Source organism: Canis lupus, unplaced genomic scaffold, assembly GCF_011100685.1.
Source record: "Canis lupus familiaris isolate Mischka breed German Shepherd unplaced genomic scaffold, alternate assembly UU_Cfam_GSD_1.0 chrUn_S1694H1888, whole genome shotgun sequence".
NCBI lineage: Eukaryota > Metazoa > Chordata > Mammalia > Carnivora > Canidae > Canis > Canis lupus.
Window position 1 is genome coordinate 11,455 of NW_023330542.1, and position 15,928 is coordinate 27,382.

General features: G+C 43.8%; 1 long non-coding RNA gene across 1 annotated transcript; it reads right to left on the reverse strand.

Annotated features, from left to right (window-relative positions):
* Window positions 1-12,465: 12,465 nt before the first annotated feature.
* LOC119878525 lies at window positions 12,466-14,616 on the reverse strand. Its single transcript, XR_005386969.1, has 2 exons — window positions 14,420-14,616; window positions 12,466-13,155 (listed from the first exon to the last, which is right to left on the reverse strand). It is a non-coding gene; the product is annotated as an uncharacterized LOC119878525 (long non-coding RNA).
* Window positions 14,617-15,928: the final 1,312 nt, after the last annotated feature.

Here is a 15,928-nt window from a genome sequence, read left to right on the forward strand (position 1 = left end):
ATGTGGGAGAAGGCCCCACGGAGAGGAAGCCCCAAGGCCTAGGAGGTGGGAAGACCTTATAGAACAGGAGGGCTTGGGACTCATTCAGTAGGAATCTCCAGTGTCGCTGCTTTGCTTCTACATGGACACAAGGTTCTTTGAAGGAATTTGGGGGAACGTTTTTAGGAGAGTAAGATAAAGACTAATGTCAATGTGGCATGTAGCAGGTGTTCCTTCCATGTCTGGAGGGCAACATATCTAAAAAAATAAGCAAATTAATTAGATAAAGACAAATAGACCTGGATAATTGTGAGAAGAAAGTCCTCCCTCCAGAAGTCTCCACAATACTTCTCCAGAGCCTGAGATGAGCCCGATATGACTCAATAATATCTATCCCTGGGTCCTAACAGGCAAGGAGAACCAACAGCTGGTGAAATGTATGTGCGTACATGACTGTCACTATGTTAGGCTCTTTAACTGATGTATGCGTGTGTGTATTACATATGTGGATAATTCTATATATTATGTAGACATAGAGATGTAGATATAAACACAGATACAGATAAAAGGAGAGAGAGAGAGAGAGAGAGAATCCACCTTGTCTGTTACTCTAACCATCAGATATCTCAGAGTACGTGGCCTTCTGTGGTGCTCCACTGCCACTCATCTGTCATGGTTTCTCCTTAATGCACTGGGGAGAACACATGCTTCTCTCTACCATCCCCCACTCCAGGAAAAATTGCCCGTGACCTTAAGAGAGCCTCATCCAGGGCTCCACTGTGTTCAGGGTCAAGGCCAGCATTTTTTAGGGACAGTCAAGGCTCTGTGCAGCATGACTCTGTACAACTATTCCAGTTTCTGTTGGCTTCCCAAGAACTGGCACATTGGCTATACTGTAAACATGTCTCTCCCTACCCCATTCCTAGGCTTTACACCATGATATTTTCCTTTCTGAGACGATGCAGTTCAAGTCTCATTTGCTCAGTATCCTTTATGTAACATTGTCTTACATAGGAGTTCTTAATAAATCCTTTTACAACACAACTGTGTCTCATATTTCTCATTCCCCTTCAGCAACTAGTACACGCTTGCGCATGTATGCGTGGTTAATAGACCTTTAAAAGCCTTTCACTAGCATTAACACTGACTTGGAAGTGTGTGAACAGCCATTCCTGATGATTCCAGTCACCCTCATGAGAGATCATGCTCCAAGATAGGCCTAGTGACATGTGATGGCCACGCCCCTCTTCAGAAGTCAGCCACTGTTCCACCTGGCCATGACATTTGTTCAAGTTGTTCCAGTGGGCTGACATATGGGGGTGGGGTGGGGTGGTGAGGATATCCATGCCTTGGCTCATGTGGGAGCACAGCTCCTGATTCCTAGAATGATGGGGTAAGGAGGTCATCTGGTTCCTGCCTCTGCCTCCAGGCAGGGCAGCGCCCCAACCATTCAGCTGCTTGGACTTAGTGGTGAGTCAACCACGTGGCTGCAAGCATATCACTTGGACTGACACTTTGGCCTTGGATATTAGCTATCAATGGCTTTGGGACCATTCAGTAAACATGTTTGACTACCGAAGGCCTTCTGACATTACCTTTACACCCAAGGAGTCTGTCCCTCATCTCTCAGGCAGCCGGAGGGGGGCACTGCTGAGATCATATGGGAAGCATTTCAGACTGAATTAATTTTCCTCTGGGCCTTCCCACTCTGCTCCCTTCTGAGCTACAAATGAGCACTTAACAAATTGTAGTTTTCTTCATCTCTGCAAGTCTTTCTTTTAAAAATAAATGATAAATCGATATCCTAAAATCAGTAGAACATAGACATGATTGTTGCTTAAGTATTAAGTGGGGCAAGGTGTAATAAGAATGGCACAAAACTCATATAAAGAGTTGACAAATTGAATTACAGAAAGAATATGAATTTTATAGAGCATAAAGTATCATATATAAGGCAAAAAGACAACTACAGAGTGCTACAACGCATATGCCTGGTAAGAAGTTGATACCACTGGTATATAAATACATATTACAAATTCAAAACTACATGAACATACACAATGAAATGAGTAAAGGACACAGAGAGCCCATTCCTAATCCCTCGACCCCCTTGTGTCGTTATTGCCCTCATAGGCACACATATCCACACACGTTGTGTTAGTCCGGATTTTCCAGAGAAACAGAACCAGTAAGATGTGTGCACATAGCCAGAGAGATTTGTTTGAAGGAGTTGCTCACCCAGTTGTGGGTATTGGCAAGTTGGAAAACTGCAGAGCAGGCTGGCAGGCTAGAGACCCAGGAAGCGTTGACATTACAGCCGCCAGACGGAAGGCAGCGGCAGGCAGAAGTCCTTCTTCCTGGGCAGCCCTCAGTCTTTTTTCCTAATTCTTTCAACTGACTGGTGGAGGTCCATCCACATTATGGAGGGTTATCTGTTTTACCTGAAGTCAACTGATTTAAGGTTATCACACATTAAACAAAACAAAACAAAAAAGAAACATAAAAAAAACCTTCACAGCAACATCGAGATTGAGTGTCAGATTTAAAATCTGGGTGCCATGGCCTAGCCAAGGTCACACATAAAATTAACCATCCCAGTTCACTCCTTGTCAACCTGGCACCCATATATACCTCCTTAAACAATATTTAGGGAAGAGGGTGGGGCAAGATGGCTGAAGAGTAAAGTCCCCAAGTCACCTGTCCCCACCACATTACCTAGATAACCTTCAAATCATCCTGAAAATCTATGAATTCGGCCTGGGATTTAAAGAGAGAAGGGCTGGAATGCTACAGTGAGAAGACTTCGCGCTTCTATCAAGGTAGGAAGACGGGGGGAAAAAGAAATAAAGAAACAAAAGGCATCCAAGGGGGAGGGGCCCCGCGAGGAGCCGGGCTAAGGTCGGGGCGAGTGTCCCCAGGACAGGAGAGCCCCTTCCCAGAGAAGCAGGAGCTGCACCAACCTTCCCGGCGGAAAGGGGCCTGCAGGGAGTTAGAGCTGTACCCAGGAGGGCGGGGATGCCCTCGGGCTCCCGGGGACACTAACAGACACCTGTGTTCCGGGGAGAGTGCGCCACACCCCGGCAGCCGAGCTCCCTAAAGTGCTGCAGCGCGCACGGCTGGACCCGGGAGCACCTCAGAGGGGCTCTGGCAGAGGCTCCGTGCGGATGGGGCTGCGCCGCCAGGAGCGCGATTCCACCAGCGCAGGCCCGGGAGCACAGGGCACTGGGACACAGCCCAGGATCCAGCGCTCCCCAGGGACAGGCAGAGGCCAGGAGGGCCCAGGGCAGCAAGGACGCTCCTGCCACCAGCTGTGCAGATCAGCGGCCCCCACCCCCATAGCATCCAGGCCCCGGTGGACTGAGAGCTCTTTAGTTACTGCCGGAGCTGACTCCAGGGCTCCAGAGCTGGCCGCTGCCACTGTGGTTGTTCCTCCTGGGGCCTCACAGGGTAAAAAGCCCCCACTGAGCCTCACGGTGGCCTCATCGGACAAACAGGTTAAACATCACTCACTGAGCCCTGCACCAGGCAGGGAGCTGAGCAGCTCCCCCAAGTGCTAACACCTGAAAATCAGCACAGCAGCCCCCTTCCGCAGAAGACCAGCTAGAGGACAGGAGAAAAACAAATTATTGACCAAGCAGCACTGGAAAGTTCCAGGGGAAGTGGAGGGATTTACAGTATACAGAATCAGAGTATATTCCCCCTTATTTTTTGTTTTTTGATTTCTGTTTGCTTCCCCCCCTTTTTTCTTCTTTTCTTCTCTTTTTTTTCCTCTTTCTTTTCTTCTTTTTTTCTTTTTTCTTTTTTTCCTTTTTTCTCTTCTCTCTTTTTCTCCTTTTCCCAATACAACTTGTTTTTGGCTACTCTGCACTGAGCAAAATGACTAGAAGGAAAACCTCAAGTCAAAAGAAAGAATCAGAAACAGTCCTCTCTCCCACAGAGTTACAAAATCTGGATTACAATTCAATGTCAGAAAGCCAGTTTAGAAGCACTATTATAAAGCTACTGGTGGCTCTAGAAAAAAGCATAAAGGACTCAAGAGACTTCATGACTGCAGAATTTAGATCTAATCATGCAGAAATTAAAAATCAATTAAATGAGATGCAATCCAAACTAGAGATCCTAACGACGAGGGTTAGTGGAGTTGGAAGAACGAGTGAGTGACATAGTAGACAAGTTGATGGCAAAGAGGGAAACTGAGGAAAAAATGACAAACGATTAAAAGATCATGAGGCTAGATTAAGGGAAATAAGTGACAAGCTGAGGAAGAAAAATCTACGTTTAATTGGGGTTCCCGAGGGCACTGAAAGGGACAGAGGTCCAGAATATGGATTTGAATAAATCATAGCTGAAAACTTTCCTAATCTGGGAAGGGAAACAGGCACTCAGATCCCAGAAATAGAGAGATTCCCCCCTAAAATCAATAAAAACCGCTCAACACCTCGACATTTAATAGTGAAACTTGCAAATTCCAAAGATAAAGAGAAGATCTTTAAAACAGCAAGAGACAAGAAATCCCTGACTTTTATGGGGAGGAGTATCAGGGTAACAGCAGACCTCTCCACAGAGCCTTGGCAAGCCAGAAAGGGCTGGCAGGATATATTCAGGGTCCTAAATAAGAAAAACATGCAGCCAAGAATACTTTATCCACCAAGGCTCTAATTCAGACTAGGAGAGATAAAGAGCTTCCAAGACAGGCAGAAACTCAAAAAATATGTGACCACCAAACCAGCTCTGCAAGAAATTTTAAGGGAGACTCTTAAAATTCCCCTTCAATAAGAAGTCCAATGGAATAATCCACAAAAACAGAGACTGATTAGGTATCATGATGACACTAAACCCATATCTTTCAATAGTAACTCTGAACGTGAATGGGCTTAATGAACCCGTCAAAAGGCGCAGGGAGTCAGACTGGATAAAAAAGCAGGACACATCCATTTACTGTCTACAAAAGACTCACTTTAGACAGAAGGACACCTACAGCCTGAAAATAAAAGGTTGGAGAACCATGTACCATTCAAATGGTCCTCAAAAGAAAGCAGGGGTAGCCATCCTTATATCAGATAAACTAAAATTTACCCCGAAGACTGTAGTGAGAGATGAAGAGGGACACTATCTCATACTTAAAGGATCTATCCGACAAGAGGACTTAACAATCCTCAATATATATGCCCCGAATGTGGGAGCTGCCAAATATATCAATCAATTAATAACCGAAGTTAAGACATACTTAGATAATAATACACTTATTCTTGCTGACTTCAATCCAGCGCTTTCTACACTCAGTAGGTCTTCTAAGCACATCATCTCCAAAGAAACGAGAGCTTTAAATGATACACTGGACCAGATGGATTTCACAGATACCTACAGAACTCTACGTCCAAACGCAAATGAATACACATTCTTCTCAAGTGCACATGGAACTTTCTCCAGGATAGACCACATACTGGGTCACAAATCGGGTCTGAACTGATACCAAAAGATTGGGATCATCCCCTGCATATTCTCAGAGCATAATGCCTTGAAATTAGAACTAAATCACAACAAGAATTTTGGAAGCACTTCAAACACGTGGAGGTTACGGACCATCCTGCTGAAAGATGAAAGGGTCAACCAGGAAATTAAGGAAGAATTACAAAGATTCATGGAAACTATAAGAATGAAGATAGCACCATTCAAAATCTTTGGGATGCAGCAAAAGCAGTCCTAAGGGGGAAATACATGGAATACAAGCATCCATTCAAAAACTGGAAAGAACTCAAATACAAAAGCTAACCTTACACCTAAAGGATCTAGAGAAAAAACAGCAAATAGGTCCTACACCCAGCAGAAGAAGAGAGTTAATAAAGATTCGAGCAGAACTCAATGAAATCGAGACCAGAAGAACTGTGGAACAGATCAACAGAACCAGGAGTTGGTTCTTTGAAAGAATTAATAAGATAGATAAACCATCAGCCAGCCTTATTAAAAAGAAGAGAGAGAAGACTCAAATTACTAAAATCATGAATGAGAAAGGAGAGATCACTACCAACACCAAGGAAATACAAACGATTTTAAAAACATATTATGAACAGCTATACGCCAATAAATTAGGCAATCTAGAAGAAATGGACGCATTGTGGAAAGCCACAAACTACCAAAACTGGAACAGGAAGAAACAGAAAACCTGAACGGCCCAATAACCAGGGAGGAAACTGAAGCAGTCATCAAAAACCTCCCAAGACACAAGAGTCCAGGGCCAGATGGCTTCCCAAGGGAATTCTATCAAGCGTTTAAGAAGAAACCATACCTATTCTACAAAGCTGTTTGGAAAGATAGAAAGAGATGGAGTACTTCCAAATTCGTTCTATGAGGCCAGCATCACCTTAATTCCAAAACCAGACAAAGACCCCACCAAAAAGGAGACCAATATCAGACCAATATCCCTGATGAACATGGATGCAAAAATTCTCAACAAGATACTAGCCAATAGGATCCAACAGTACATTAAGAAAATTATTCACCAAGACCACGTAGGATTTATCCCCGGGACACAAGGCTGGTTCAACACTCGTAAAACAATCAATGTGATTCATCATTTCAGCAAGAGAAAAAACAAGAACCATATGATCCTCTCATTAGATGCAGAGAAAGCATTTGACAAAATACAGCATCCATTCCTGATCAAAACTCTTCAGAGTGTAGGGATAGAGGGAACATTCCTCAGCATCTTAAAAGCCATCTACGAAAAGCCCACAGCAAATATCATTCTCAATGGGGAAGCACTGGGAGCCTTTCCCCTAAGATCAGGAACAAGACAGGGATGTCCACTCTCACCACTGCTATTCAACATAGTACTGGAAGTCCTAGCCTCAGCAATCAGAAAACAAAAAGACACTAAAGGCATTCAAATTGGCAAAGAAGAAGTCAAACTCTCCCTCTTTGCCAATGACATGATACTCTACATAGAAAACCCAAAAGACCCACCCCAAGATTGCTGGAACTCATACAGTAATTTGGCACTGTGGCAGGATACAAAATCAATATCCAGAAGTCAGTGACATTTCTATACACTAACAATGAGACTGAAGAAAGAGAAATTAAAGAGTCAATCCCATTTACAATTGCACCCAAAAGCATAAGATACCTAGGAATACCTAACCAAAGAGGTAAAGGATCTATACGCTAAAAACTACAGAACACTTCTGAAGGAAATGGAGGAAGACACAAAGAGATGGAAAAATATTCCAGGCTTATGGATTGAAAAAATTAATATTGTGAAAATGTCAATGTTACCCAGGGCAATTTACACGTTTAATGAAACCCCTATCAAAATACCATGGACTTTCTTCAGAGAGTTGGAACAAATCATTTTAAGATTTGTGTGGAATCAGAAAAGACCCCGAATAGCCAGGGGAATTATAAAAAAGACAACCATATCTGGGGGCATCACAATGCCAGATTTCAGGTGGTACTACAAAGCTGTGGTCATCAAGACAGTGTCGTACTGGCACAAAAACAGACACATAGATCAATGGAACAGAATAGAGAACCCAGAAGTGGACCCTGAACTTTATGGTCAACTAATATTCGATGAAGGAGGAAAGACTCTCCACTGGAAGAAAGACAGTCTCGTCAATAAATGGTGCTGGGAAAATTGGACATCCACATGCAGAAGAATGAAACTAGACCACTCTCTTTCACCATACACAATGATAAACTCAAAATGGATGAAAGATCTAAATCGGAGACAAGATTCCATCAAAATACTAGAGGAGAACACAGGCAATACACTTTTTGAACTCGGCCAGAGTAACTTCTTGCAAGATACATCCACGAAGGCAAAAGAAACAAAAGCAGAAATGAACTATTGGGACTTCATCAAGATAAGAAGCTTTTGCACAGCAAAGGATACAGTCAACAAAACTAAAGGACAACCTACAGAATGGGAGAAGATATTTGCAAATGACGTATCAGATAGTTTCCAAGATCTCTAAAGAACTTATTAAATTCAACAGCAAAGAAACAAACAATCCAATCATGAAATGGGCAAACGACATGAACAGAAACTTCAGCGAGGAAGACATAGACATGGCCAACATGCACATGAGAAAATGCTCTGCATCACTTGCCATCAGGGAAATACAAATCCAAACCACAGTGAGATACCACCTCACACCAGTGAGAATGGGGAAAATCAACAAGACAGGAAACCACAAATGTTGGAGAGGATTTGGAGAAAGGGGAACCGTCTTGCACTGTTGGTGGGAATGTGAACTGGTGCAGCCACTCTGGAAAACTGTGTGGAGGTTCCTCAAAGAGTTAAAAATAGATCTGCCCTATGACCCAGCAATTGCACTGCTGGGGATTTACCCCAAGGATGCAGATGCAATGAAATGCCGGGACACCTGCACCCCGATGTTTATAGCAGGAATGTCCACAATAGCCAAACTGTGGAAGGAGCCTCGGAGTCCATTGAAAGATGAATGGATAAAGGAGATGTGGTTTATGTATACAATGGAATGTTCCTCAGCCATTAGAAACGACAAACACCCACCATTTGCTTCATCGTGGATGGAACTGGAGGGTATTATGCTGAGTGAAATAAGCCAATCGGAGAAGGACAAACAGTATATGGTCTCATTCATTTGGGGAATATAAAAAATAGTGAAAGGGAATAAATGGAAAGGAGAAAAAATGAGTGGGAAAAATCAGAAAGGGAGACAGAACATGAAAGAATCTAACTCTGGGAAACAAACTAGGGGTGGTGGAAGGGGAGGTGGGCGGGGGATGGGGGTTACTGGGTGGCGGGCACTGAGGGGGGCACTTGACAGGATGAGCACTGGGTGTTATTCTGTATGTTGACAAATTGAACACCAATAAAAAATAAATTTATAAAAAAAAAAACAACAACAATATTTAGCCTCCAAATAAGACAAAGACCAGGCCACACTTCCAGCTAATGTGATGCAGTCAGGCTGTGTATAGCAGATAATGCAAAAACCCTTTCTCCAGAAAAGGGTATAAAGTCCTTGAATGATGTTGATCTTTCTCTTTAATATCCTTAGCTTCACTTCTATTGTGTGATGTTGAACAACACTGAAATACGTCAGTCAATATATCTTATGTCATATGATATGGGAGGAAACCAAGGGTTTCCACTCACACACACACACACACACACACACACACACACACACACACATTCATAACAAAGGAAGGAAGTGCTCTTAGTAAGAAATACTCCTGGTTGTGGCCGTGATTCTTTTCTAGCTGGTGAGGTGATCCAATACTCATTCCTGAAGGGTATGGGCCATGAATAGTCCTATTGGAACTGGGTTCTTACGTTTCCCACGGACTTTAATCCAAGGGTGAGGCAGAACCAAGCGTCGCCCTAGGGGTCTCCTGTGTTCCACAGAGACTCTTCTTCACCTCCACTGTGAGGAGCAGTTTAATTTTCTCTGTGAAAATCAGGATCAATCACTCCACTGAGCTCAGTAACTACCTTCTGTGCCTGTTGATTCCGAGTCATGAGGAGGCCTAGTACCAGGTGGCAGTCTTCACTTCCTGTTCAGTGGAATCGCGCTGTCTCCTGGCGCCTTCTCCTATTCTAGACCCCTTTCAAAACAAGTAGGGTTGGAGTTACCCAGTCGATGGGCTAGAGTAGCACAACCCAGATGAAGGCTCTGTTACCTCCAGAATCCAAGGAGGCATGCTAGGTGTTGTGCCTCATGTTTTATTGCTGGAGGGGCCAGATGCAACTACTTCTGTGTCACTTTAGAAGGGATATCTCCACGTGCCCTGTACCACTGGACCCCTGGAAATTCCACTACCTCTTGTCAGTTATTTCCTACCCTCTGACATGCAAATACCTTGCCAGTAAGTCTAGAGTAATTGCTGCTTCTTACTTACCAAGTACTATCAGCATAGTATCATTGATGCAATGGATCAGTGTGATGACTTGTCAAAGGGAAGGACCATCAAGATCCCTGAGAAGTAAATTATGACACAGGGCAGCAGAATTGTCCTACTCCTGAGGAGGGACACAGTAAAGGTATATTGCTGGCCTTTCCAACTGAAAATAAACAACTTCAGCTGGTCTCTACTGACAGATATGAAGGAAAAAACAAAACAAAACATTTTCCAGATTACTAGCTGCATGTCAGTTACCAGGGCATGTGCTAACTTGCTCCAGGAAGGAAACTGCATCCGGTACAGCAGCTACAAGTGGAGTCACCACTGGCTTTAGCTTGCAATAACCCACCCTCATTCTCTAAGATCCATCTGTTTTCTGCACAAACCAAACAGGTGAGTTAAATGGGCGTGTGGTGGGAATCAGCACCCCTGCATCCTTGAGATTAAATTTATAGTATCACTAATCTCTTCAGTCCCTTCAGCGATGTGGTGTTACTTTTGATTTATCATTTTCCTGAGTAGAGACAGTTCTAACGGTTCTAATGGCTCCTAGTTGACCTCCCCATCCCAATAGCCCTCACTCCACTGATCAGAGAACCAATGTGGGGATTCTGACAGTTGCTCTGTGTGTCTATTCCTATCACACATTCTAGAACCAGGGAAATAACCACGAGGTGGGCTCAGGACCCACTGGGCCCACTGTGAGATGAAACTGAGCTAAAACTCCATCGATCACCTGACCTCCAGAAGCTCCCGTCCTACCAAATAGGGAGCAGAGTGGAGCAAAGTGATGTCTTGAGCCTCCTGGAATTAGTGTCAGTCCATAGCCAGTGTCCAGTTAGCCCCAAAGTCTGATTATTTTCTCTTTCCCCAGTGCACAATTCCCTGGAAAAAAGGTGCCATAGGTCCCTTTGGGGAAAGCCGGGGGAAATATTAGTAGCTTAAGTCTTTGGGAGAGTACAAGGGTTCTTCCTCCAGAGGACCCATCCTCCCCTTCATTCAAGGTGTTCCGTGTCTATTAACTAGCTCAAAGTTGGGAATTGATTGAGGGAGCATTATTCTCTTTTTACGGCTCAGAGTTTCGTTCACTTAGAGTTTTTCCTCTGATACCTATCAAGTAAGAAATTAATACCGTTCCCATCAATTTCACTTCCAAACCACCATGATGAACTGGCCAGAGCCACAGCTCTGTGAGCCAGAATGTTCTGATTGCTGCTTTGACCCTGCTCTCCAGGATAGTAACCACACCCGCTTTGCCTTGGGTCCTAAGTGCTGCCAATGGTGTCCAGTTATCCCTACTGCATTTAGGTTTCCCAATTCAGTGGCATCAGATTCCACTGTAGTTTCTAACCTACAGAGAAGAACTATCAGCTAGCTCTTCAAGGGTGCTGTGGTCTCCTCACAAATTTATTTCTCATAGTCAGGAGAGATGTGTCCTATCGACCCTTCCAGAGAAGACGAGCAGATCCCAACTGATAACTCCGCTGTAACATTCCAATAAACCTTTGGACCCCTTCCTCTGTAATATGCCAAGGAAGTCCTGGCATTTCATCTTCATTTAGTGTCAGCCACCTTCTGGTCCATGATTCAGCCAACCAACCAAACACCCGGTTAGAGCCCTGTCAACCCCCTCCATCACCACTGCCACCACACTACATAGCCTTGAGTCTAGGACATCTGCTTGGCAGACCTATAGGAATAAATCTGGCTCGATCCAACTTTATGTCCCTTCCACAATTATCTCATACCCTTAATATGCAGTACACACATATTCCCTGGGTTTATATCTGTATAAATTGGAAAAACTCATGTAGCTCTTTTGGAGTGTAGCATACCTGCTGATAGGTCACCCCTATCAACAAAAGGTGTACTTCACCTTTGGGGCTTAGGGGGCCTTGAGATGAGTTGTGCTTCCAGAAGCAAAGAGAGATGGTGGGATGGGACCTGAAGAGAACCAACAGTGCACTGGAAGGCAGCCACTTCCAGGAGCCTTTCAGCTTCCTCAGGAGATGTGTGGTTTACCTCCTCAGATGATATGAAAAGGTACTTCTACTGGCAAAAAACAAAGAAAACCAACAAAACAAAACAAAACAAAACAACAACAACCTGATGGAATTGAATTTAGAAATTCAAAGTCTCGGCTTTATCAGGATTTTCCCAAATGTCTCTATTCCAACTTTTCAGGGACCCACGGATGCAACAACTGGATATCATATGAGGCATGGTATCAGCCCTCAGGAGGACACTCCTTGCAAAAATGTATGGCTGAACCTAGTCAGGAAGAAACATCAAACAGACCCAAATTGACAGGCATTCCACCAAAGCCAAAACTGTTTCAAAATCTTCAAACCATAAAAAGCCTGGACTGTCACAGATGGGAGGGGACTAACAAATTCTGGCAACTAAAGGCAAGGTTGGTTCCTGAACTGGATTCTGAACCAATAAAAATTGGTTTTGCTCTCAAGGACATTAGTGGTGCCAAGGGGCAAATCTGAGTAAGTTCTGTAGACACCGAGGCCTCAGGGGAAGCAGAAGTCGAGGCCAGTATGAGAAAGATAAAGTAGGAATGAATAGAAAACAACAATCAAGGCAAGAGGGAATGAAGATTTCTAGTTTTATTGTTGCACATCAGGCTGGGTTGACAACAAGGTACGCTACAGAAGGGTGCAGGGTCTGTGCTTTGGGTTCCCAGGGTAGCCACACATATGGGGGAGGTGAGGAAATGGGTTTTTAGGAGAGGGGTTTTGGCTCCTGGACACCAGGGCACAGGGATCCTCTGGGCCAGAGCTCAAGGCTGCACTCAGACCCCGCAGCCACTTGAGCTGACCCAGAGGGGGAGCTGGAGCAGGGGCAGGAGGTAGGGTTTGGCCACTGGCTATCCCCAAGTATGTTCTTCTTGGCTCAGAGTCCGCTTCAGCAGCAGCCTCCAGACGACTGACTGCTGCCCCCTCCACAGCAGCCCGAGCCCCCCGAGGGCTGACTGCAACAACCAGAGCCCCCCGAGGGCTGGCTGCAGCAGCCTGAGCTCTGGTGTCTCTGGCGGTGGGACCTGTGTCGCCTGTGGTGGCTCAGGCAGCAGCCACCACCCCCGGAGCTGGAGCCACAGCAGCCTCCACCCCCGGAGCTGGAGCCACAGCAGCCCCCAGAGCTGACACTGCAGCAAGAAGAGACTGGGGGGCACTTTGGGGGACACTTGGGGGGGCACTTGGGGGCGGGGCACTTGGGAGGGGGCTGGCACTGCTGCTGGTTCTGCTGGCAGGACATCTCAGTGGGCAGGGTCAGGACCTGAGGGAGAGTCACACAGTGAGTCAGACCCAGGACACAGAGCCCCCCTGCCCCACCCCTTCCTGCTCTCAGTATCATTTCTAGTGCCTTTATTTGATGAACTGTTTAAATGGAGTCCTTGATAATTCCACCCTGGAAGTTTCATTATTTCTAATACTTAGGCATATTCTCTCCCACTATGTCCTTTGTGTCTCACAATTTCTATTTTAAGGTAGGCAGGGATTATTCTGTCTTTAAAAAGAAGGAGATGGAGGCAAAACCAGTATGAAACAAAATCTATCATGATTAATTATCTGGTAAGTGAAGGTGGTAATTTTTTCTATCTTGTCAACCAGAACTCTCAAACTGGCCAGTCTGGAAACCAGATCAGAATGTAAATATTCTCTCAAAGAAAGGAAATCAAGTATTTTTGCCTCCTAGTTCATTATTTCTAATAGTTCCGCTAATGTTCTCCTATCATCTCTTTGAGTCGAATGTTATGAGTTGTTTCATCTGTTATATAAGTGGAGAACTTCCGCCAAAAAATGTTATGAAACATTCTCAAAATCAAACATCTAGAGGAAATTTTCTACAGCAGAACACTTGGAACAGTTAATCTATATAAAAATCTCAGAAATAATTTATCTAGGTAGCAGTTTAGAAATGAAATTATTTCTTAGGGAAACCAGTCATTCCCTCTGGAGAACTTTCTAGATAACCTTGTCCTATAGGGACATAGATGTTCCTAGCTGCAAAGGACGTTGGAGATTGACTGGCTGAAAGAGCTGAGGAAAAGATAATTTAGTGTAAGCTGGGACTTGCACCAGGTCCCTAAGTGGGTATGGTGCTGTGGCATCTTGCAGACACTCACCTTAAACTAACACTCATCATCAAGATTTGAATTGTTCCTATTCAACTCTGCAGTCCTTAATCTCAGTATTTAAAATAAATCAGTCAGCTCTGACTTCTCCTCTTCTGACAACAGTTTAGGTCGGTACAGTGGTCAATGTTGCAAATCCTTCCACCAGAGACCAACAACTACAGATCAGTTGGTTTCTCCAAAGTACTGTCACCCTCATATGGTTCCTCCTGCTCATATTCCCAGGCTTCCTTGCTCCCTGCCCCTCCCTCAGTGTCCCTGAGACTTCTTGGTGACATGAACCCAACTTCATCTTCTCACCCACCACACACACACACACACACTGCAAAGGCCCTGCCCCACCCCCTGCTCTGGTTTGAGCTCCCTTTGTGGAAGGAACTGCTCTCCATCCCAGAGGACACTTACCAGTGCACAGGCAGTACTGGATCTGTCAGCACCTCAGGAGAGGAGTGCATGGAAGGGTTCTTCTCTGAGGCCCTTTTATCTTGGCTTTGAGCTCTGTCCTCGCCTGTGAGATAGGACCTGGGCATGAGGGGACAGCCCTCTGCCACCTACTTGGTCCTGTGACAGGTAGCGACTGGCATCTCCTTCCTGCCTCTTTCCACAGGGCCCAGGGTAGTAATAAGGCTGTTTAGAAATGGGGTTTGAGAGTGAATTCCTACCACCATCTGCCACTCAGGACTCTAGCCTCCCATTCTTGGAACCCATACCCCTGACCCCAATTTCCTTTCTTTCCTCCCAAATGTTAATTTAATGGTTACATACAACTGGGTTCCAGCCAAGTTCTTACTATATTCCTTCATGTTTTATTCTGTCCTGGTAATCCTGACACATTATTATTATAATGTGCGTGGTTCCAACTTTATAGAAATGGCATCATATTTGAGGTATTCATCTGCAACTTGCTCTCTTCTTTAAAAATTCTTTTTGTGGATTATTCAAGTTGATCTGTGTAGCTGTCATTTTATTCATTTTTACAACCTTATAGTATCCATCTTATGAGTACAGTGTTATTTTGATACCCTGTCTCTTTTGGACGGACATTCAAGTTGTTTGTACTATTTGCTGTATAAATATTGCAGCTATGGGGATTTGTGTGCATGTCTGCATGGGTATGTGTTGGAGAGACTCTCCAGGGTATGCATCTATAAGTGGAACTGTTGAATTTTCAATCATGTCCATCCCTCAAATTTGCTCTTTTCAATTTCTGTTTCTACTTAGGGTTTATAAGAATCACTCTTTCTGTACATCGTTGCTAAACTTAAATTATTACCATTTGATGTATATAAATTGATGTACACTTGTACCTTTAATATGTGTTTTCTGCTTAGTAATGATCATGAGCATCTTTTAATGTTTGTTGATCATTTTGGTTTCCTTTTCTGTGAATTATCTGTTCTCTTAAAATTTTTCCATTTGTCTCTTTTTGTTAGAATCTGTAATATTCTGGTTTCTAAGGCACTATTATTAAATGAATTGTGAACATCTTTCCTCTTGTTTGCTTTTTAATGGTGTCATTTGATGAGCAGATATTTCACTTTTTAATATAGCTCTATCTCTGCAACATTTACAATGCTATTTGCACTTTTCATGACTCTAAGAAGTCTCAACCATCCGTAAGCCCAGAAATCTGTTCAGAATTTTGTTTTCCTTAAAAAGCTGTAAAAACTCATTTTCTTTTTTAAATTAAGGGTTTTTTTTAACTAAGAATGGAATTTTTGTACATTTTATATTTTTTGACATTTTTTTCCAAATGAAAAATCAGTTGTCTATGATAATCAAATATTTTATTTTCCCCACTAATTTGAAATACCTCCTCAATCATAACTGAGTTTCCACATTTGTACAGCTCTATAGTTGGCCTGATCATTCTTTTCACTGCCAATTTGTTTGTCCCAGTGAGAATATCCTGCT